This window comes from Labeo rohita, chromosome 1 (genome assembly GCF_022985175.1).
Source record: "Labeo rohita strain BAU-BD-2019 chromosome 1, IGBB_LRoh.1.0, whole genome shotgun sequence".
NCBI classification, from domain to species: domain Eukaryota; kingdom Metazoa; phylum Chordata; class Actinopteri; order Cypriniformes; family Cyprinidae; genus Labeo; species Labeo rohita.
The window spans coordinates 10,888,357-10,910,764 of NC_066869.1; the positions used below are offsets into that span (position 1 = coordinate 10,888,357).

At 37.1% G+C, this 22,408-nt stretch overlaps 1 pseudogene; it reads right to left on the reverse strand.

Moving 5' to 3' along the window:
• Positions 1-255: 255 nt before the first annotated feature.
• The window catches only part of LOC127162831 (adhesion G protein-coupled receptor E3-like), a 52,242-nt pseudogene continuing 30,089 nt past the window's right edge, over positions 256-22,408 (reverse strand).

Consider the following 22,408-nt stretch of genomic DNA (forward strand, 5'->3'; position numbering starts at 1 on the left):
AAAGTACACAAGGGGTCTAAATGAATGTTGCAACAAACCCTCTATCAAGAAAAAAATAAACACAAATTCCAAAAGGAAGTTAGCAGATTACATTACATTTAATGACAGCTATGAAATGAGACGTGTAGTGTGAGATAAATGCTAATATACAGTTGAGAATGGAATGTAATATCATATAATATATGCAATAAGCATTGATTCTGTATGGTAATGGCACTTTACTCATTTCTTGAATAGCAGCATTTTGGGGATAGTTTAGATGTTGTTGGGTTTGCGTCCACAGCAAAGACATCTGAAGAACATCCTGTACTGTTGCCTGACCTAGACAAGAATGAGACGACAGGACGAGTGACTTCATGAGATAAATTTAACCTCTGAAACTCAATGGATTTTGTTTTTAATAAACAAGAAAGAAAAATGGCCTTAAGAGATTAGAACTGCATTTTCAGAAATAAGTACTGATTCTTTACTTGTCTTCCATACACTGTCTCTGGAGACACTGAAACGGTTTTTCCTATTGAGTGGGATGTTAAAATGCCTACAATTATTACAGAGGATTGACTTTTAAATTTCAAAGGATTGGTCTTTTAAAAGTTTGGGAGATCAAAGGCATTCTTTTTCTGTTTAAATTTTATTTTTTGACAGTTAAAGTTTGAATAGTTTGGGCTGATTTGAAAATTCCGTCACAGGAAGCAAATGGACGAGTGACATTTTAAACAACTGCTTTTGACATTCCTCTCTAAAAGTCACAGAATACCAAAATAAGAACATAATATGTTCATGAAAACAACATATCCAGATTTCACATGGAATATGGTGGTAAACTAAGTGATGTCTGACCTCATTATTGAGGACACAGTAGATCAGGAAGATGAAGGTTCCCTGCTGGGAGTTCAAAGCCAGAAAGAGGATCTCCAGCATCTTATTGCCATTAGTGAAGAAACCCAGAATCCAGGGGCATCCAAGAACCACACACTGAGCCAGTGTTTTAAACACCATAATCCTGCAGAAAAACAGAAAAAAAATGAGAGTTAATGTCGTTGTTTTTATGTTGATTTATTAGGAGTGGTATTAGGAGTACTTGGTTTGTTTCATCTGTGAAACTTCAGCATTTAGACTTTTAAGAGTTGAGCTCAGACTGATGACGATTCTGATGAAGAGGATTGTGTTCAACTGCAGGAAAAGACAAAATGATCACTTTAATTTATTCGCTTCATCAGCGCATAGAAAAAAATGTCTGTAACTAGAACTTACTGCCAGTATGACTCAAACAGGACCCAGAAAACTCCAAATAAAACCTTTCTCTGTTTCAATCCAGCAGCTGTTTAGAAGAGCACACAAAATGAACATTCCAACTAAAGCCTTATTTAATCGAATTAATTTTTAAACATCCCAACTCACCGTTCACTGCCATAGCCTTCAGGAACAAGACCGACAGACACACACACCACAGCCAGAGCAACCACATATCCAATCACACATAGGAATCCACTACTAAGCACCTCCCTCTTTTTGGAGCTGATGCGTGATTGGTTCTTCACACAGATGAAGAGCATCACAGCTTCAATGAACATCCACACAAACGCAGAGAGAAAGAGGAAGTGCAGAAGGCCTGAGATCACGGCACACAACACCTGGAGACCATGAGAGACGGTTATGATGATTGTCAGTGAGGCTGTGCTGAGCTGTAGGGCTCCTTCATCATTCTCACCTGCTGAGGCCGTATGACGCTCAGGAACTGCTGTGTGAGCAGGAACAGAAGGTGAGCCAACAGAAGACTGATGCAGATGTTGATTCGAGTCACATTATTCACTCCAGGACTCCACTGACAAATGGTAAAGGTCAAAAGGGCCAAACTGAAGAACACCAGCCCCACGATCACACACACCAAATTCAACAGATCCAGCTGTTAGTTGCTCTGAGAAAACATGTCAGAGTACATGAGTGACAAATCTTCTTCAGTGTTCACTAGAAATGTTCTTGTACCTCTGGTGGGCGGCTGGTTTGCATGATGAGAGCGAATGTTGACAGATGATCACAGGAGCACACAGTGTAGCTGTTGTTGGTCTTTAAAACAGAGCAACCATCTACAATCCACTCGCTGATATTCCAGTACACGCACGACAGAGAACCATTGGGATTAAACTCCTGCAAAAGAAAGAAGAAAATATCAGAACACTGAATATTAGATGTTTTTAGATGTTCATCAGTGCTCAGGTTGGACAAAAACACATTTCAGTCTCTCACTCTGATGTGTTGACTGGTTTGTTGAGTTTAGTGTTGATGGTTTTGGGAAGAGTAGCTGAGATCACAGTGGACATCATGGTTTTAACCGTGTCATTTGATGTATTGAAGAAGTCTGGCTTCAGTAGATTCTCCATCTTCTTGTAGCTCATAAAAGCCACAGCAGCTGATCCTGAGTGACAGAAACAGAAAAGCAATACTATGTTAAAACAACAACAATAAAGAAAGTATGTAAGTGAATGTGGTTTAGCGATAATGGTATGTTGTGAATTTTCATGATTTATTTTTTAATCACAATGAAGCATTTCACATACTGGTTTCATTGTTGTTCTTAGCAATCCCAATGAGATCAATGTCCACAGAAGAATTTGTCGTCTTAAGTCGAGGGATGCTATCTAAGGTGACCTGAGGTCCAACCATGAAAACTTTACCTTCTGTTAAAAAACAAACAAAATCCATCATGGCGCCGTTCATTGGTTACTCAGAAAAAAGGTGGATATGAAAGCCAACATAATAATAGTGTTTCAACTTACCTACAGTAGGAAGAGTAAAACTGACATTGTCACTTGTGTCTGTCGGCTTCACTAATGTAGAAATTAGTTTCTCGCTGGTTTTTAACACACGGTTTCCATTAGAGGCTAGTTGAGCTTGGTTGGCTGATGGTGATGACGGTGATGACGGTGATGACGGTGATGACGATGACGATGACAATGACGATGATGATGATGATGGTGTCTCTAAAATCTCTGAAGCCTCGAAGGCCATAGTCAAAATTTTGGTCACGGTCTAATTTATTGATCAGAAAAATGCAGTTCAATAGAGTTACTGTATGTGTAAATGTCAGCAGAGCCAATAAGACAGCAATGCTATGTCAATCATTATAAAACTGACACAGATTAGATTATTTTATTATTTTATATGAAGACTTACATTCAAAGAAAGCACTGGAGCAGTAATGTTCTCTATCTGCTTAAAAAGACTGTTAAAACATCCTCCAGAGGTCTGACTCTGAAATCACAATAAAGCTTTATACAGTATATTATACTCTGTAATATTAATCATGCTTTGCAACAATAATAGCAAAGAAATGTTAGTTTGTGGTGGGAAAATAAATATACAATATAAAATCACAATCATATTTCAAATCCACAATGCATATTTTAATTTCCTATGTCTTAATATGTATTTGGACTATTATTGATAGCAGCTGTGAGTCCAACTCTAAAACGTTTTAATTTCAGAAACAAACTTACAGTGCATCCTTCCTGCTTCGTTAAATTTATAACTGCAATGACAGAAATCAGCATGAAGATAATAATAAAACAAAATAAAGCAAATGAAAAAGATCTTTGGGTTGACAACTTTTTAATGTAAAGGCATGACAATTTATGAGCAGACACTCATGAAAATGGCTGCAATCAACTGCACATTTCACACTTTAATTCCTAACCAAAAACATTAAATCAAACCACAATCAACAGAAAACATCAAACTACATACCAGGTAAGGTCGTCTCTGGTGTGACTGTTGTTTTGGGGGTACTGATAACAACAGCTAAAAAAAGGGATGAATTTCAAGTCAACAAACAAACAGTAAGGGAAAGTGGAAATGATATGACGTGTAGCCAAGTATGGTAACCCATACTCTGAATTTGTGCTCTGCATTTCACCCATCCAAGTGCACACAGACAGCAGTGAGCAGTGAACACACATCCAGAGCAGTAGGCAGACATTTTTGCTGAGGTGCCCAAGTAGCAACTGGGGTTTCGGTGTCTTGCTCAAGGGCACTTCAGTTGTGGGCATCGAAGGTGGGAGAGAACACTGGTTATTCACACACCCCACTTACAATTTCTGCAGGTACTGAGGTACACACAACCTTTGGGTTACAAGTCCAACTCTCTAACCATTAGGCCACAACTGCCACAACTGCCCCTAAAGAGCTCATGTGAATATAACAAAATCAAATTGGGCCAATCCTAAGTCTGCCCTGTTGGCAAGAAGGTCGTCCCAAATCCTTTTGCCTGTTCTGTCATGGCTATGGAGGCCATCTCTAAACTCTCTGTCTGCCATGCCATCACTACAAGGGTTGCCTCTTCCTGTCATGACCAAGAAAACCGTCTTTGAGCTCTTTGTCTGTCCTGTCATGACTATGGAGGTCATCCCTAAACTCTCTGGCTGTATTTTTATGGTCACAGAGGCCTTTTAACCTCTCTCTACTCTCTGTTGCAGTGTCTTCTGCTCTGCTTTGGTGGGTTTCTTCTCCACCATGGTCATCTCTATCTCCACCTAATCTGCTGTGGTGGTCTACTGGTCTCCTATCTCGCCAGCTCTGTCTTGGTGGTCTTCAGCTATGCTTTGGAGTTCCTCAGCTTGGTCTGCTCCAGTTTATTGGTCTAAATCTTCTTCTGCTTTACAGAGGTGGTCACTGCTGTGCTCTGCTGTGCTAGGTCTTCTGCTCTGTATCTAAATATATATCCAACTGCAAAACCTAATACAAGTAAATGATGTCTGAAAACAATGTCAAGGCACACTTTCCTGCAGAGTTTAGCACCAACTCAAACAAACCTAAACAAGCTAATCAAGGCATTCAGGATTACTAGAAAGTTAGTGGCAGGTGCTTTAAATCAATTTATTCACCTTTATTCATGTAGGTAAGGAGAGTGTAATATTATATGTAAGATAGAGAGTTGAAAAACATCACATCAAACTCTAATACATTTCATGCATACATGTTATTAACTGATTCTAAATAAAATGTAATACAAACAAGACAAAAATTGTCACCAAAAAATATTTTGATTGAAAGGAAGTCCAGTGTCACACTCACCTGTAGATGTAGAACTGGTAGATGTTGTGGAAGGGACTGTCAGTATATAACATTTACAAGATAAAGAGATACCAAGTAAGATGTAAATGAGCTAATATGTTCTTCATGAAGACATTAATTATAGAGGGTTAGGGTTAGCATTTCAATACCACAGTCCAGTGTAATATCATCCTCACCTGAAGAAGTAGAACTGGTAGATGTTGTGGAAGTGACTGTCGGTAAATGCCGTATAATAAAAATAGATGTAATTAGTGCAGAAGCATATGAAATATCATGTACAGGTATAATTTACAGAAATGGAAACAGTGTCTGCAAAATGTTTATCTGTGATAGTTTGTAAAATGTGCTCTTCACTCCATCTAGCTCATCCATCTATGTGTCCACAAAAAGTCACCAGTTGTGTCTGTTCAGTGGACTATGCAGGATTACAAAACTTAAGAATCTGTTTCTCTTCTGATCCTACATCCTGACATAACATCATATGAAAAACTAAGGTGATCCATATTGTATTGGACATTTAAGTTGGGGTTAACTTTTCTTACCTCTGCTTCTTAGTTTTCAACAACAATTACATAAAGAGGAGTTCACCAAAAAAAAAAAAATACTGTCATTGTGTTTTAGTGCATTGCTGTGTTTTTGCAAGACCAATAAAGACACAGTGTGTTACATTACCAGTTGAGATGGTTGTTGGTGTGACGACTGTAGAGCCGGTGTTAATGCTGCTAACATCTGAAAGTTTGAATGAATAGTGATTAATATACAGATACACAAATATCATGAATATGTAGAAGGGGCTCATGTAAACATAATCACCTGCACAGTATGCTGAAATGCAGACAATTGGATTAACCAGTTTATAGACATAATAACTTCCTGGACAGGCTTTGACTTTAATGGGAAAAGACCCATAATAACAGCAGTAATTGACAGCATGACCGCAGACATCTCGAGTGACGACTCCATCCTGTACTGTTGGGTGTCCACCACGAATCCACAACGCGATATCAGTACCACAGCTGTACTGAGCAACACACGTGTCTGGGATATGAGCACTCTTATCATTAATAAAGAGACGATACCAGCCACTCCAGGTGACAGACCTGTCACAATTTCTGACTGAAGCATTTGTATTATTGGTGGCTCTCCACGGATCGTCCAGTACAGTGTAGTTGTAGCAAGGATCAGGCAGATTATCTGTAATGACAATATTTTAAGAAATTGTTGATTCTTCTTGACAGTTACAGAAGCCAAGTCATCTGAAAAAAAAAAAATGATGCTAATCTCTTACAGTCAGCAATCAACATATGCAACTCAGCAATGGAGACAATCAATCTAACCCAGCTCACTGTCCCTGGTTCTATCTATCAGTGGATCAACAACTTTCTGACAGACTGTACATAAACTGTACTCATCCAGAGTAAAGAGACAGGTAAAGTCACTCTGGATCCCTCACATCCAGGCCACTTCCTCTTTGAACTGTTGCCATATGGTCAGCAATACAGAGCACCAGAACAGCCAAGCACAAAAAAGTTTCTTTCCTCAGGTCATCTACCTCATGAATCTATGAACTCATGTGAGTTAAATGCCCCCACTGTGCGATAAAAATATATTATTATATTATATTATATTATTATACTGTCCAACTGTGTGTGTGAGTATATTTAACAATAAATCTAATTAGGATTCTGTTTTATCATTTCCAACTAAAGCACACATGTATGAGTTGATATAACTAGCAAACAGACACTGCATCAGTTTGAACTGGGATCACACAGTTAAAAGCCTTAAAAGATCACACAGTAATTAAAGAGTGTTAAGGCCGGAGTGTTCATCTTGCATCTGTCCACTAGGTGGTGTTGTGCCGTGGTTTCCTCTTTTCTAGAGCGAGAGTTGGTTACAGGTGTGGAGTGTTACCTGTGATTGGTGTTTAGGCTAAAAAGAGGAGATCCAGCAAACAGTGGAGGCTGTGGACTTTTGGCCTTATTTTATTTGTAATGTTACTTCACCCAGAGCCAGGTGGTTGTAACATTACAAATAGGGGGAGGCCACACAGGAAACTAAATTCAACAAATGAACATTTAATCAAAAAATAGATCAAATTAATACAAAAATTAAGTATGAATAAAGGAAAAAACAAACAACAAAAGAAAACAATCCAGGACTGGAGAGGGAAGACGAACGGCACCAAAGTCCACAGCCTCCACTGTTCGCTGAATCTCCTCTTTTTAGCCTAAACGCCAATCACAGGTAACACTCCACACCTGTACCCAACTCTTGCTCTAGAAAAGACAAAACCACGGCACAACACCACCTAGTGGACAGATGCAAGATGAACACTCCGGCCGTAACAAGAGTCACAGAGTGCTACATTACCAGCTGAAATGGTCACAGGTGTGACGGCTGTAGAGCTGGTGATAATGTTGCTAATATCTGAAAGTTTGGATGAATAGTGATTAATAAAGAGAAAAACAAACATCATTAATGTTTAGAAAGAACTCATGTACATATAATTACCTGCACAGTATGCTGATCAGTCCACAGTTGGACTAACCAGCTCATAGACATAATAATTGCCTGGACAGGCTTTGACTTTAATGGGGTAAGACCCGTAATAGCAGCAGTAATTGTCCCAGTGACCGCAGACATCTCGAGTGACGACTCCATCCTCAACTGCTGGGTGTCCATCAGGTATCCACAGCGTGACATGAGTGCCGCAGCTATATGGTGTAATACACGTTTCTGGGATGTGAGCACTTAGAGCGTTAACGAAGAGACGATACCAGCCGCTCCAGGTGATGTTGGTGTCACACTTGTGATACTCATGCATGTAATGTGTATTATTGATATATCTCCATGGTTCGTCCAACACAGTGTAGTTGTAGCAGGGGTCAGACAAATTAGCTGTTATGAAAACATTTTAAGAAATTAACGTCTTGAGAATTGGTACAATACAAATTAACATTAGTAGCAGCCGTTCACATACAGAATCCTTAATATCCTTTAGAAATGTCTAAAAATATTACTACAGTCACCAGAAAGATGATTTCTCAAGATGTATATAGGGTCCAAATGGACAGAAGCAAAACACACCAATCTACAGATCTGCTTATTTACAGCCAAAATGACAAAGCACAATACATTACCAACTGCAGTTAACATTTGCGGGACAGTCATAGAGGCCAAGACATCTGAAAAAATTGATAACAAATACAAATGAATTAAAACCATTACAAAGGCTACAATGTTTATACTAGCAGACAACTGACAATGAAAGGCACATCAAGCTGTCAAGCATTCTCCATGGAAGAAAGACAGACTTGTCATAATGTAAATGAATGCATTGCGGATACATGTGAGCATCTGATTCTAGGATTCTAGAGTTTGCAAGGGAAAGAAAATTACAGAATGTCATGTGATCATCTGAGTGAAGATTCAAGAGCAGTGAAGAATGCAATAAATAAATAAATACAAAATATTTAATATAAATAAATAAATAATCAGTTCATAATTGTTGTAGTAGAAAATGGGAGAGTCATGACCAAAAGCAAATGTCAGATCAGTTACTGTTGCTCTAAGAAAAATGCAAACCTTATTTAGCATCTTCTGTGTTGACTTTGATTTCTGCGGATATTATTTAAATACGTTAAATGTTTTACTTCGATCTCAGTACTAAACTCTTATCGACTGCTAAAACAATATTCAGATCGGACAAATATTTATTAAACAAATTGTGGGGCTGCTTATGTGTATGAATTTTTAACATTAGAAATCCATACTTACACAGCATAACAGAGATTGATGCTCTTACAAAACCTGTCATTAAAGGAGGGAAAATCATGTTGAATTGAATCGAACTGAGATTCAATTAATTCTTCTGTTAAATGGGTTTTGGTATGCTAATATCAACAAAAATACTTGCCTTTATGAAGGAAGGAAGACACTGACAATTTCAAAAAATATTATGTATTTCTCTTTATCCAAAAGGCAGTTCAGAGGACTGCCTCCTTTTATGTTTGGGAACAGAAATGTATAAATAAAGAGAGTTTTAATCATTAAAAGAATAATTAAATAAAGGATGCAAGGATTCTCTTAGACATTTTAAATGCTTTCAGGGTAATTAACAAGCACAGTACGTTTAAAAGGGTTGCAGAAATGATCACATATGAATCACAGATCACAGTTTCCATAATAACACACTTGAAAACTAAACAGCATAAGAGTGCTGAGCTGGCCAGTTTACTTCACACACAAAAACCACACACAAATCACACATGATCACACATCAATATATGCTGCAGTGTTTTTGATTTACAGAAAATGATGAAAATCATTGAGCAAAAATATCTTACCTGTTGTAAGCTGATCATTACCAAGACTGCTGACTGAGAACAATACTTGTGCGTGCTGAGATGTTTATTGATATGGTATCTGTTCATCATCCTGGTAAGGAAATATGAGCTTACGGTTTCCTTCTCAAATTCAAATTAAAAATTCAAATACAAATACAGATGTATACCTAACAATAGCTTACCTGTCCAGTTCTTATGAAGTGCGTTTTCATCTTGTGTAATTCAACATCAGTTGTTTGTTTGTTTTATTAGTTTTAACTGAAGGCACCCGGGGCTCAAACATGTCACTTTTCATTGACAGTAGGTGGCGCTATGACTATAACTGAATATTGGCACGTAAATGTGTTCAGACCAGGACTCTTATCAAACATGTTAAGTTTGGGGCAGATTGGACATCGCATGCCTGAGTTACAGTAACTTCCTGTTTCATTGCATTAATATCATGGTTTAGCACTTAGCTAAGTGTTGCTAATATGTTTTAGCATGTTTCTAGCAGGTTGCTACCCTATTTAACACTTATAGTTCACTTATAGGCATCCATAGCAGTATTAAATATGTCACTTCCTGTTGCCAGCAGGTGGCGCTATGACTATAACTGAATATGGGCATGTGTTCAGGCCAGGACTCTTATCAAACATGTTAAGTTTGGGGCAGATTGGACACTGCATGCCTGAGTTACAGTAATTTTCTGTTTCATTGTATTATTAGCATGCTTTAGCGTATCAGTTAAGTGTTGCTAGCATGCTTTACTATGTTTGTTGCATGTTAAGTTTGGGGCAGATTGGACACTGTATGCATGAGTTACAGCAATTTCCTTTTTCTTTGTATTAATAGCATGCAAGTGTTGCTAACATGTTTTAGCATGTTTCTAGCATGTTGCTAGCCTATTTAAAACTTGCTAACGCTTTTTAATATGTTGCTAGGAGTCCATAACAGTGTTAAACATGTTACTTTCGTGTTGTCAGCAGGTGGCGCTATGACTATAACTGAATATGGGCACTGAACATGTGTTCAGGACATGACTCTTGTCAAACCTGTGAAGTTTAAAGGGGTCATCGGATGCCCATTTTCCACAAGTTGATATGATTCTTTAGGGTCTTAATGAAAAGTCTCTAATATACTTTGATTAAAAATTCTCAATGGTTTTGTAAAACAACAGCCTTTTTACCTTGCCAAAATCAGCTCTGCAAAAATCATCTCATTCTAAGGGGTTGTTCCTTTAAATGCAAATGAGCTCTGCTCACCCTGCCCCTCTCTTCTCGCTGTGGAAAGACGGTCTTGTTTACATTAGCCCCATTTAGCCGCGTTTAGCCACTAAACTTCCTAACTACCACGTTATAAGGAAAGGCGATCGCAAAGATTCATAAAAAAACGCTTATACTCACTTCTGCTGTAAGTGAAGCCGGATCATGAATGATTCGCACAAACATAGACGGATATATGTAGATCGGGAGGCGCATTCCCTTCACAAACAAACGTAATCTACTGCATGTTCAGCGGCTCAGAAGTCAGGAGTAAATGACGACCACTATGTTCATTATTACATCCAACAACGCAACACCTTAATTGCTCAATCGGAGATATTCTTGTGTAACTTACATCCCTGCTCTGGCATCAAAACAAGGAAAGTTACTGGACTGTGACAGCTGGTCTATGGTAAGAGCTCATGTCAGTCAACTACCGTGGGAGCGGCCTCTGTCTGTGTGATGCCACACCGACAGGCATCTGAGAATGGCTCGATTTGAAAAAGGGGATATTATTTTTACAGATTAATTAAAAACCATTGCATGGATTTTTATCATTATACGGTAGATTTGTACATACACTGCCAACACACATTAATGTTCAAACAACATGAAAAAGTGAACTTAGCATCCGATGACCCCTTTAAGGCAAATCGGATATTGTTTGCCTGAGTTACAGCTACTTCCTTTTTCATGGTGAAACATCAGACCTTCTTAGGCCGCCAGGGATGTCGCATTGCAAAGGCCTTATGATGACACTCAGCAAATTTGAAGATGATCGGATTAAAACTGTAAGAGGAGTTCGTTAAAGTACGAGGCCTGAAAATGGCAAAAACTGCACAAAAATCTTACAGGAAATTCAATATAACGGACTTCCTGTTGGGTTTCGTATGTTGTGCCAGGAGACTTTTTTGTAGGTATTGGTGTGTTACATGTGTGTACCGAGTTTTTTTCGAAATTTTATAGGGGGTGCTATCGAGCCATTTTGCCACACCTACTTCTGAAACCCATATCAGATGTACATTTTCACCAGGTCTGACGCGTGTGCAAAGTTTCGTGAGTTTTCGAGCATGTTTAGGCCCTCAAAAATGCAATTCACTTTGGAGAAGAAGAAGAAGAAGAAGAAGAAGAAGAAGAAACAGAGCAATTCCAATAGGGTCCTCGCACTACAGTGCTCAGGCCCTAAATATTCTATGAAAATATAGAATTTCTAAATATTTTCCTTTAAGTGACTGTGTCACAAAAGCTCGGAGCTGCATTATTTCCTTCTAATCATATTAACTTACAGCAACAATGACTCATTGTTCGCTACCATAGCCTGATAGATACACACACCACAACCACAGCAACAACATATCCAATCACACACAGGAATTCACTGCTAAGCACCTCCCTCTTTTTGGAGCTGATCTGTGATAGGTTCTTCACACAGATGAAGAGGAAAGAGTAAGTGCAGAAGGCCTGAGATCATGGCACACAATGAGGTGTCAGACAAGCGAATAGAGAGCACCATCCTCCTTTAGCCATACATATACAAAAAATAATAATAATTAAATAAAAATAATTAAATTAATAAAAAAAGATGATAAAAACTTGTCTCAGTGGGGTCATTAGGTGCAAAATTCACTTTTACATGGTGTTTGTACTTAAATGTGTCTTGTCAGTGTGTGTACACAACCACCCTATAATGATAAAAATCCACCCAGTGCTTTTTTTTTAATCCCTACAAATCATCATCAGTGTCTCAGATCAAGCCATTCACAGATTCTTGGCAGAATGACATAGTTCTGCACAGGCCCCTTCCACATCTGTTGACTGACACTGGTGTTTTAGCGTAGACCCACCCTGAGTGAGCTGTAAACGGTCCGCCATAGGTTTTCCATATCGCAGCAGGAGTAGGCAAAAATGTCTCCTAAGTGATTGAGGTGTTTTGTTGTTGGATGTAATAATGAACATAGCAGTCTTAATTTACTCCCGACATCTGAGCCTCCGAAGATGCGGTGGACTACTTTTTTTTTTAAAGGAATTCACCCTTGATCTACTTAAATATGTTTGCACAATTTGTTTCACCAGATTGATTTGTAAATGAGGGTCAGTAAAAAGTAGGCTTTGCTAGAAAGTTGTTCTTGAAGGATGGATCGATACCAACTGCTCATGATCAAGCTTCACCTCCAGAAGAAGTAAGTGTAAGTTTCTGTATGAATATTTGCAAATCACCTTCCTAATAATGTGCTAGTTAGCAAGTTCCATGACAAATGTGGCTAAAATGACAAGTTGCTAAAGGAAGGTTGATTTGTTGCTAATAGTTGCTAAATGACATTGTGATGTCATTGCGCGATGACGTCAATTCGTAATCACGATGCAAAATTGTGTCATAACATCAAATCTCATTTTTATATATATATAAATTTATTTATATTTATTTGGATTTATTTGTAAAATAATATGCATAATATTCAAATGTAAATAACTGTATTTTTAAATACATTGAAATAATCCTGACAAAATACTTATCGTTGGAAAGGTCTGAGTTTCACGATTCCATATTTTGTGATAGAAGTAATATTGAGACAGAAATGTATACATTTGTCACAGAAAAATGCATCAAAAAAAAAAAAAAAATGCATCAAGAGTTGAATGGCACCCAGTGGCTATTAGTGGTATAACACCTAAACAAAATTGCATAGGAACCTCAATTTTTATATCAACGTCAAATTTGGAACACAACTTATTTAGACACATGTCTTTAATTTTATATAAATTTTAGATTAAAACCTATTTAAAATATATATATATATATATATATATATATATATATATATATATTAAATAAAATGAAACAAAATTTGTACAGTGCATTTTCTTTACAGTAAATTTAAACATCTATAACTTTTATTATACTTTCATTTTTTTTAATGATTTCACTTCTCCAATAATCTGCTGATTGTCTTCTTTAAAGAGACCAACCTTAGGTCTGTTTTCAAAATCGTTAATGAATTATAATAAATCAATTATTATTATTATTATTAATATTATGGAGCTTTTTTCTTTTGCAAAAATACAAGTACTATATTATTGCTTTTTTCATCTATTGAGATATTTTGCATATTTTATTTTTATTGTATTTTTTAAAATAGTACAGGAAAAAGTAGATGTGACCTGAACTTAAGCAAAATGCAATCTAGTCATTCACAAGTTTTATTACAAAAATTCAAGCCATGTCACAATACAGATTTATTTTAAATTTATATCACAATACCCATAGAACCTGTGGCCTTTCATCCTGAAAATACATTTTTCTGTTTGTGACATATTTCATAGGAGGCATATGAATAAAGTAATACACTGTGAAGTGGGTCCTTACAGAAAAAAGTCAGTTGTTTGAGCTTGACAAACTGAAATATTTTTATATAAAAAACTATAGCTATCATAACTTTACATTTCAATGATTCCATACATCGAAAATTCATTTTTTATTTCCTTAACCATGCACATGCACTCACATTTTTTAAACCAACATTTGACAAAAAGCAAGTTCTAATCTATTAAAATATGCTTTTCACCCACCACCAAGAAAATCCTGCACCTCCTGTACTGCTGCCTGACCTGGACAAGAAGGAGAGGAGAGGAGCTGAGTGACTTCATAAGATCAATTTAACCTCTGAAACTTGTGAACCAAAATAGACTGGACAAATTGGGGCCAAATTATACAACAAATTACACAACAAAATCCAACTCACTCTTCGCTGCTGTAGCTTTCAGGAACCGGATCAACCACATATCCATTCACACACAGAATTCTACTGCTAAGCAAATGGCAAAGGTGGACAGGGCTAAACTGAAGATCACCCCCACGATCACTCCCACAAAAGTCAGCAGATAAAGTTGTAAGTCGATCTGAGAAAACATGTCAGAGAAGATGAGTGCCAAATCTGTACTGTTCTTCAACAGACACCTTAAATGTTGACCATCTACTGCAGACTGCATGTGAATGTGTTCAGTGTTTCAATATTTTGAGGAGGTTTATTTGTTCTCTTTCATACCTTTGGTAGGCGGCTACTGATTTGCATGAGAGCAAATGTCGACAGTTGATCACAGGAACACACGGTGTGGCTGCTGTTGGACTCTAAAACAGAACAATCATCTTCAATCCACTTGTTGATATTCCAGTGCACGCAGGAGAGAGAACCGCTGGGATCAATCTCCTGCAAAACAAAGAAGAAAATATTGAAACACTGAATATTAGATGTTTTCAGATGTTCATCAGTATTTGGTTTGGTCAAAAACACATTTCAATCTCTCACTCTGATGTGTTTAAAGGTAAAATTGACTGGTTTGGTGAGTTTAGTGTTGGTGGTTTTAGGCAGAGTAGCTGAGATCACAGTGGACATCATGGTTTTAATCATGTCTTTTGGTGTGTTGAAGAAGTCTGGCTTCAGTAGATTCTCCATCGTGTTGTAGCTCATGCAAGCCACAGCAGCTGATCCTGAGTGACAGAAACAGAAGCTTACATGAAATGCTATGCAAAAACAATAACAGCACTAAAACACTAAAAAAATTAAGTAGGTAAGTAGTAGGTTCAGTGGTGAGGAATCTCTCTTTACATTTTGGTAGTTACACAGAAACATTTGGCGTACTTTCTTTGTTGTTCTTGGCGATCCCAATGAGATCAATGTCCACAGAAGTATTTGTCATGTCAAGTCGAGGGATTTTCTCTAGGGTGACCTGTGGTCCAACCATGAAGATTTCTGCCTCTGATTAAAAACAAACAAGTATGTGCTATATTAATTTATTTACTATATGTGTGCTTTTTCCAACTTAAGTCCAGCTGAGTCATTCAATTTGCACAAAATTAAAAAAAAAAAAAATAAAATAAAACTTTATTATTGATGAGTTTTCATCTGTGAGGTAGTTTAAACTATTCAAGTCGACTTTTATTTAATCTGCTAATTAAATAAATGTGAATGTAAGCACTATTAACTACTAGGTTGCCTGGAGGTCAAAGGTCACAAAGGTCATCTTACAGTATACTGTATATGCAAGCACTTGAGTTCCCAACTGGTTTTGCTTCCAAAATCAAATGTCCTTAAAATCAGTCAGTGTAATGGATTATTAGCTAACGGTCTAATCTGAGTCAATGATCTATGCTAAGCTATGCTAAAAATGCTACCACTAGAACTGGAGATGGGCTAAATGGATTTGAAAATAGTAAAACTCAACTGTTTAAGTTTGGAGTTTGGAGTTGGAAAATGAGCCTGTTTTCAAAAAAAGTGCAGTGTTCCTTTAAGTTTATGACATCATATATAATCCAAGTTTCATCATCAGTAATAAAAAAAGTGTTTCCACTTACCTACAGCAGCAAGAGTAAAACTGACACTGTCACTTGTGTCTGTCGGCTTCACTAATGTAGAAATGAGTTTCTCACTGGTTTTTAACAAACGGCTTCCATAGGAGGCTAGTTCAGTTGGATTTGCTGATGATAATGACTCTAAAATCTTCTCTAATGAGTTGAAGACTATCATCAAAATGTTCATCACAGTCTAATTCATTGATCAGATAAACACAGTTGCTGTAAATGTTTATAGTCAATAAGTGTAAAGATGTAAATATATGTAAAAGTATGTAAATACATACATTCAGAGGAAGCACTTGAGCTGTAATGTGTTCGATTTGATCAAGAAGATTTTGAAAACATCCTTCAGAGGTCTGACTCTGAAATCACAGTTGAAGTTTATATGATAAATAAAACACACTGATTTTAATAATGTTTTCTATTATTAAAAGCTAACCAAATTTAATTTGTATATGGAACCATCAATAATAACCAGAAAACCGCATTTATATTTCAAATATCCATAATGCACATCTTATTTTCTTATCTCTTGTTATATCTTTGGACTATAATTGATAGAAGCTGAGTCCAGCTCTAAAACTTCAATTTCAGAAACAAAACTTACCATGCATCCTTCCTGCATTGTTATATTTATAACTGCAATGACAGAAATCAGCATGAGAGCAGTAATAGCATAGAACAGCTCATGAAGAAGACAAGAAAAAATAAAAAGAAAAAAATAAGCATTATTAAATTTGTTTAAGCTTAAGAAACAAAATCTATAAAATTTCATTGGACAAACATGACCCTGGATACATATCTGAAACCTGAATGAATAAGCTTTCCATTGATGTATGGTGTGTTATGATATGACAATATTTGGCTGAGATATTTGAATATATGAAATCTGAGGGTGCAGAAAAATCAAAATATTGAGAAAATCGCCTTTAAAGTTGTCCAAATGAAGTTCTTATAATGTACATTATTAATCAAAAATTAAATTTGTATATATTTACAGTAGGAATTTTGCAAAATATCTTCATGGAACATGATATTTACTTAATATTCTAATGATTTTAGGCATAAAAGGAAAATCAATCATTTTGACCCATACAATGCATTTTTGGCTACTGCTACGAATATAACTCAGCGACTTAAAACTGGTTTTGTGGTCCAGGGTCACAAATATGAATTGTAATCGTAAACTTGGTTAACAGTTTTGAAGAATTAGATGTTCCCCATCCAAAGAGCTAGGAGTTAGATCCCTGTGCCTCTATTTATATTTCTGTAAAACTGAAAAAAACATCCATATATGTTCAAATCACTCAAGTTTCTAGTTATTCTTATTCTTTTTCACACAAAGTATGATTCACGGTTGCATCAACAAATGTGTTTTTATAAATCTTTTTTTTTTTTTAACACTATTGGGTAAGTTTAGCGTTGGGTTTGATTTAGGGGTTGTTTCCAACACGATAGAGCATTAACCAAATTAATGAAATTAAACATTACTTAATAAATTCAAGGCATAATTTCCTTATTCATTTGATACAACTATTATAGCTATACAACTAATATATAAAAAATAATATTATTTTGTCATATTCGTGATTCCTGAATTTATATATGAAAACTTCGTTTTGAAGTGCATTCGTTAAGTTTGTATAAGAAAATTCTTTAGCCTATTGAGTTGATTTAATATTCTTGATAATGTTTAGAAGAAGTTAAAAGTTAAGAAAAAAGGAATTAGCTTGTAATCTATATATTTAGGGCTATAGGCTAATATTTTTCTTAACTTTTATTACACTGTAGATCGAAATAAAATAATTCTTGATCATATTTAACATCGGAGAATCACTGATATAATTTAGAGTACTTCGAAAACGAAACTATTTAAATCTGTATAAAGGAAAGACAAAATAAATCACAACAAGAACAATCTGTATTTTTTGTAATCAAGAACATTTCTTTTGACAAAATAACCTAATTAATGCCGAATGATTTTTGACAGTGAACGCATCTCCACCGCATAGCCGCATATAATCGCTGCTGTCAGTCGCAGATATTAAACATGCGGTTCAGGAAGCGGGTCGGGTACAATATTTTCTTTTTCTTTTTTTGCGGTCCGAGTTGCGGGCGGGTTATTTGAAAACTTCGGTCGGGTTCGGGTTGTTTATACATTGACCCGCGCATCACTGATATAAAACGAATAAACTAGTCAGAATATAGGCTACATTTAAAGCTTTCCTTTAGTTTTTGTGAAATACACGCACGCACACAGCCACGCACACACAAACATGTTTAAATACATTTATGTTGTTAATAAATAAATTACAATAAATTGTTGTAACAGCAATATCTCCAAGTTTTGTTTTTCACTGTAAAAATGTAATGATTTTCCAATGCAAATACCGCCACCTTTTCCCCCCCACTTCAAGCACTGATTATAACACAAACAAATCATCCTCCTGGCGACTTTTATTTTTTTTATTTATTTTATTTTTTTTTTGTCAAAAGCGACAAATCCAGTGAGTAAGTTCAGCAAGTAGCTCCACTTGTGAAATGGACACATTGCATGGTTCATCGCGAAGCACTAGCTGCTAAAAAAATGCCGGTTCTTTTTGACTCCGTACTGAACCAATCCGTGAAAATGATCAATCTCATCAAATCACGGCCGCTAAACACTCGCTTGTTTGGGGTCCTCTGCCAGGAGATGGGGTCAGGGCATGAACAGCTGCTTCTGCACACTGAAGTTCGCTGGCTCTCCAGGGGGCGGGTGTTACAGCGGTTGTATGAGCTGCGAGAGGAGGTGAAGTGGTTTTTGACAGAAATCAAATCAGATCTGGCGAAGCATCTGGATGACACTATGTGGCTTGCGTCTCTGTCCTATTTGGTCGATATATATGACCGCTTGAACGGCCTCAACCTGTCTTTGCAAGGCCGCGAAACTCATATTTTGCTCCTTGCAGACAAAGTGCACGCCTTCACACAAAAACTAGACCTCTGGCATGGCCGCATCAGTCGAGGGAATTGCGACATGTTCCCCAGCCTTGCAGACTTTATCACTGATGCAGGCACGTCACACGATTTCTCCTCTCTATTTCAATCAGCGTCTGAGCACCTGTCAGCAATGAGAAAACAATTTGCGACGTACTTTAAAGAGGATTATAGCTCTTTTGCGTGGGTTCGAGATCCGTTTGTGTGCACAGCAAACGAGCTATCAATTGATATGCAGGAACAGCTTATTGAGCTGAAGAGTGACAGTAGACTGAAGGAACTCTTTAGCTCCTGCCCACTTTTGTCATTCTGGGCAGCATTGATGCAGGAATATCCTGAACTCTGTGACGTCGCCTTTAAGATTCTCCTTCCTTTCGCGTCGACATATTTGTGTGAGGCAGGATTCTCAAAAATGACTACACTCAAAACGAAATACCGCAATCGTGCACAAATCGAGGATGATTTGAGGCTATGTTTATCAAACATTGAGCCAAGAATTGAGGATCTTTGCAAGGCAAAGCAGGCTCAGGTCTCACATTAACATCACTGCAATGCAACTGCAATGAACCAGCTTTGGGGGGGCCCAGCTTGCAAAAGGTTGAGAACCCCTGGTCTAAACAGAGGTTTAGATTTAAAAAAAAAAAAAAAAAAAGTTTCATTTGACCTCACCATCATGGCGAACAGGGTTTACTTTAGTTGGGCTCTTGACCCTTGACTTTCTTAGTATAGTTTTTTTTGTTCTTTGGTTTCTGTAATTGTGTTTGTAGAGCACGTTTGTCATAGTGCAAAAAAAAAAAGAAAAAAAAAAAGGGAGGGGGGCTTATTAAGTGTTCTTGGTTAATTATTATTGATGTTGTAATAGTCATCCAGTGGCATGATATGCTGATATCATTCAGTGGTTTACCTGACATTATGAAAATAATAGACTAACCACTGCATGAGATCAGTGCATCATGACACTGGATGATAATGATTTAACAAACAATAAAAACTAACCAAGAACACCTAATCAGACTTCTTTTTGGCTTTTTTATTTTGCTGTAATAAATGTGCTTCATACACATAATTACAGCAGCCAAAAAAGTTAAAATAAAAAAAATCAAAAGTCAAGAGTCCAACTAAAGTAAACCCTGATCGCCATGGTGATGAGGTTAATTGAAACTTAAAAAATAAATAAATAAATAAAATATCTAAACCTCTGTTTAGATGTTCTGAAATAATATTTGTGGATATATGACAGAAATCAAGTCAAACGTCAAGTCAAATTTAATGTCTTCATTTATTTAAGTTCATTTTCTCTTTGGCTGTGGCTGATTCTTGTGTTTATCTTTCCTTCGTTGATTCTGCCTGTAAACAACAGGTGTTCATCATTATTGGTCAATCATGACATAATGATCTCCTTAACTACAACACTGTGTCAATGCTACTTGAACACTCTGTAGTGTGGAAACACATGAACACTGAGCAGGGTTTGTTTAACACTGGGAACTATTACATCAACTTTACCTGATTCATTTACGTAAGACTGATGCATTTGAATCACATTAAGTTTAACTGATTTGTTTAAGTTAAAACTACGTAATCTAAATGCATGGAAATTTTGTACGTAATTGAATTAAGTTAAGGGCTGAAATATTTTTTTGAGTGTATTTGAGTTCTGAACAGTCACAATACGTACCTCAAGCAGTGTAATAAAAATGCAGCCACTGGCACGTATTGAACGTGTGTTTTAGTGCCAGTAATGTACGTAATTACGGTGTTGCAGAAATGTATAAAGAGGCACGTATTTTCATGAGCCTGTGTTGGATTTCTTAATCCCGCTACCCCTGAATTTCTGACCATTCTAATATTGCATAGAACTTTCGCACATCAGGGAGCTGCTGTCAATACGCTAGGTGTTGAAATCGCTTTTGAATATGCACTCACTGTTCACTTGTGAGCAAGTGAGCAGTTGTAGTAGTTGTAGCAGGGGTCAGAAATATTAGCTGTTATGAAAATAGTTTAAGAAATTAACATGTTCCTCATTGCATGTTGCTTTAATAAAATGTATCCAGAAGGGCAGCTGAAGACATTTATATCTCTATTTATTTGTAGACCTGAAAATAAGCCAATAGAGACATATATATATTTGTATATTAACTTACTAGTTAAGATGTTCACTGGTGTCATGTCTGTAGAGCTGGTGTTAATGTTGCTAACATCTAAAAGTTTGGATGAATAGTAATTAATGAAGAGAAACACAAATATCATGAGTATGTAGAAAGAGCTCATGTAAATATAATCACCTGCACAGTATGCTGAATTGCAGACAGTTGGACCAACCAAATTATAGACATAATAATTGTCTGGACAGGCTTTGACTTTAATGGGAAAAGAGCTGTAATAGCAGCAGTAATTGACAGCACGACCGCAGACATCTCGAGTGACGACTCCATCCTGTACTGTTGGGTGTCCACCACGAATCCACAACGCGATATCAGTACCACAGCTGTACTGAGCAACACACGTGTCTGGGATCTGAGCGCTCAGACCATTAATGAACAGACGAAACCAGCCGCTCCAGGTGACAGACCTGTCACAATTTCTGACTGAAGCATATGTATTATTGGTGGCTCTCCATGGATCGTCCAGTACAGTGTAGTTGTAGCAGGGATCAGGCAGATGCAATGCTGCAATGATAAATAAATAAGTAAATAAATAAATAAATGATAATAATAATCTCTAAAACAATCAACGTATGCAACTCGGCAATGGAGACAATGGAGACAAAAATTCACATTCAACACCCGTACGATCAGCACATCAGCACTGTTTCCCCCTCAGGGATGTATGTTTTCCACTCTACTTTTCTTCGTGTACATCAACGACTGCACTGCAAAAGACCCCTCTGTCAAGCTCCTGAAGTTTGCAGATAACACATAGCAAGTCCACATATAGAACGGAGGTTGAGCATCTGGCTGTCTGGAGCTGTCACAACAATTTGGAGCTGAACAGTGGAAATAAGAGCAGTCTACAGAGGACAGTCCAGACTGCTGAGAGAATAATGGGTACACCCCTTCCCACTCTTCAGGAACTATATTCATCCAGAGTTAGTAAAGAGGCAGGTAAAGTCACTCTGGATCCCTCACATCCAGGCTACTTCCTCTTTGAACTGTTGCCATCTGGTCAGCAATGCAAAACACTGAGCACCAGAACAGCCAGGCACAAGAAAAGTTTCTTTCTTCAGGCCATCTACCTCATGAATTCATGAACTCATGTTAAATGCCCCCTGTTACGTGAGGAATGAAGCGTGAAACGGGTGGATCCAGCTGCAGAGCTTTATTGGGGACATCGACAACGACATGGTCAAACAGGCAGGGTCAGGCAACGGCATACAGGTGTGTTAGAGCAAGACAGAAGAGTAGTCCGTAAAGCAGGCG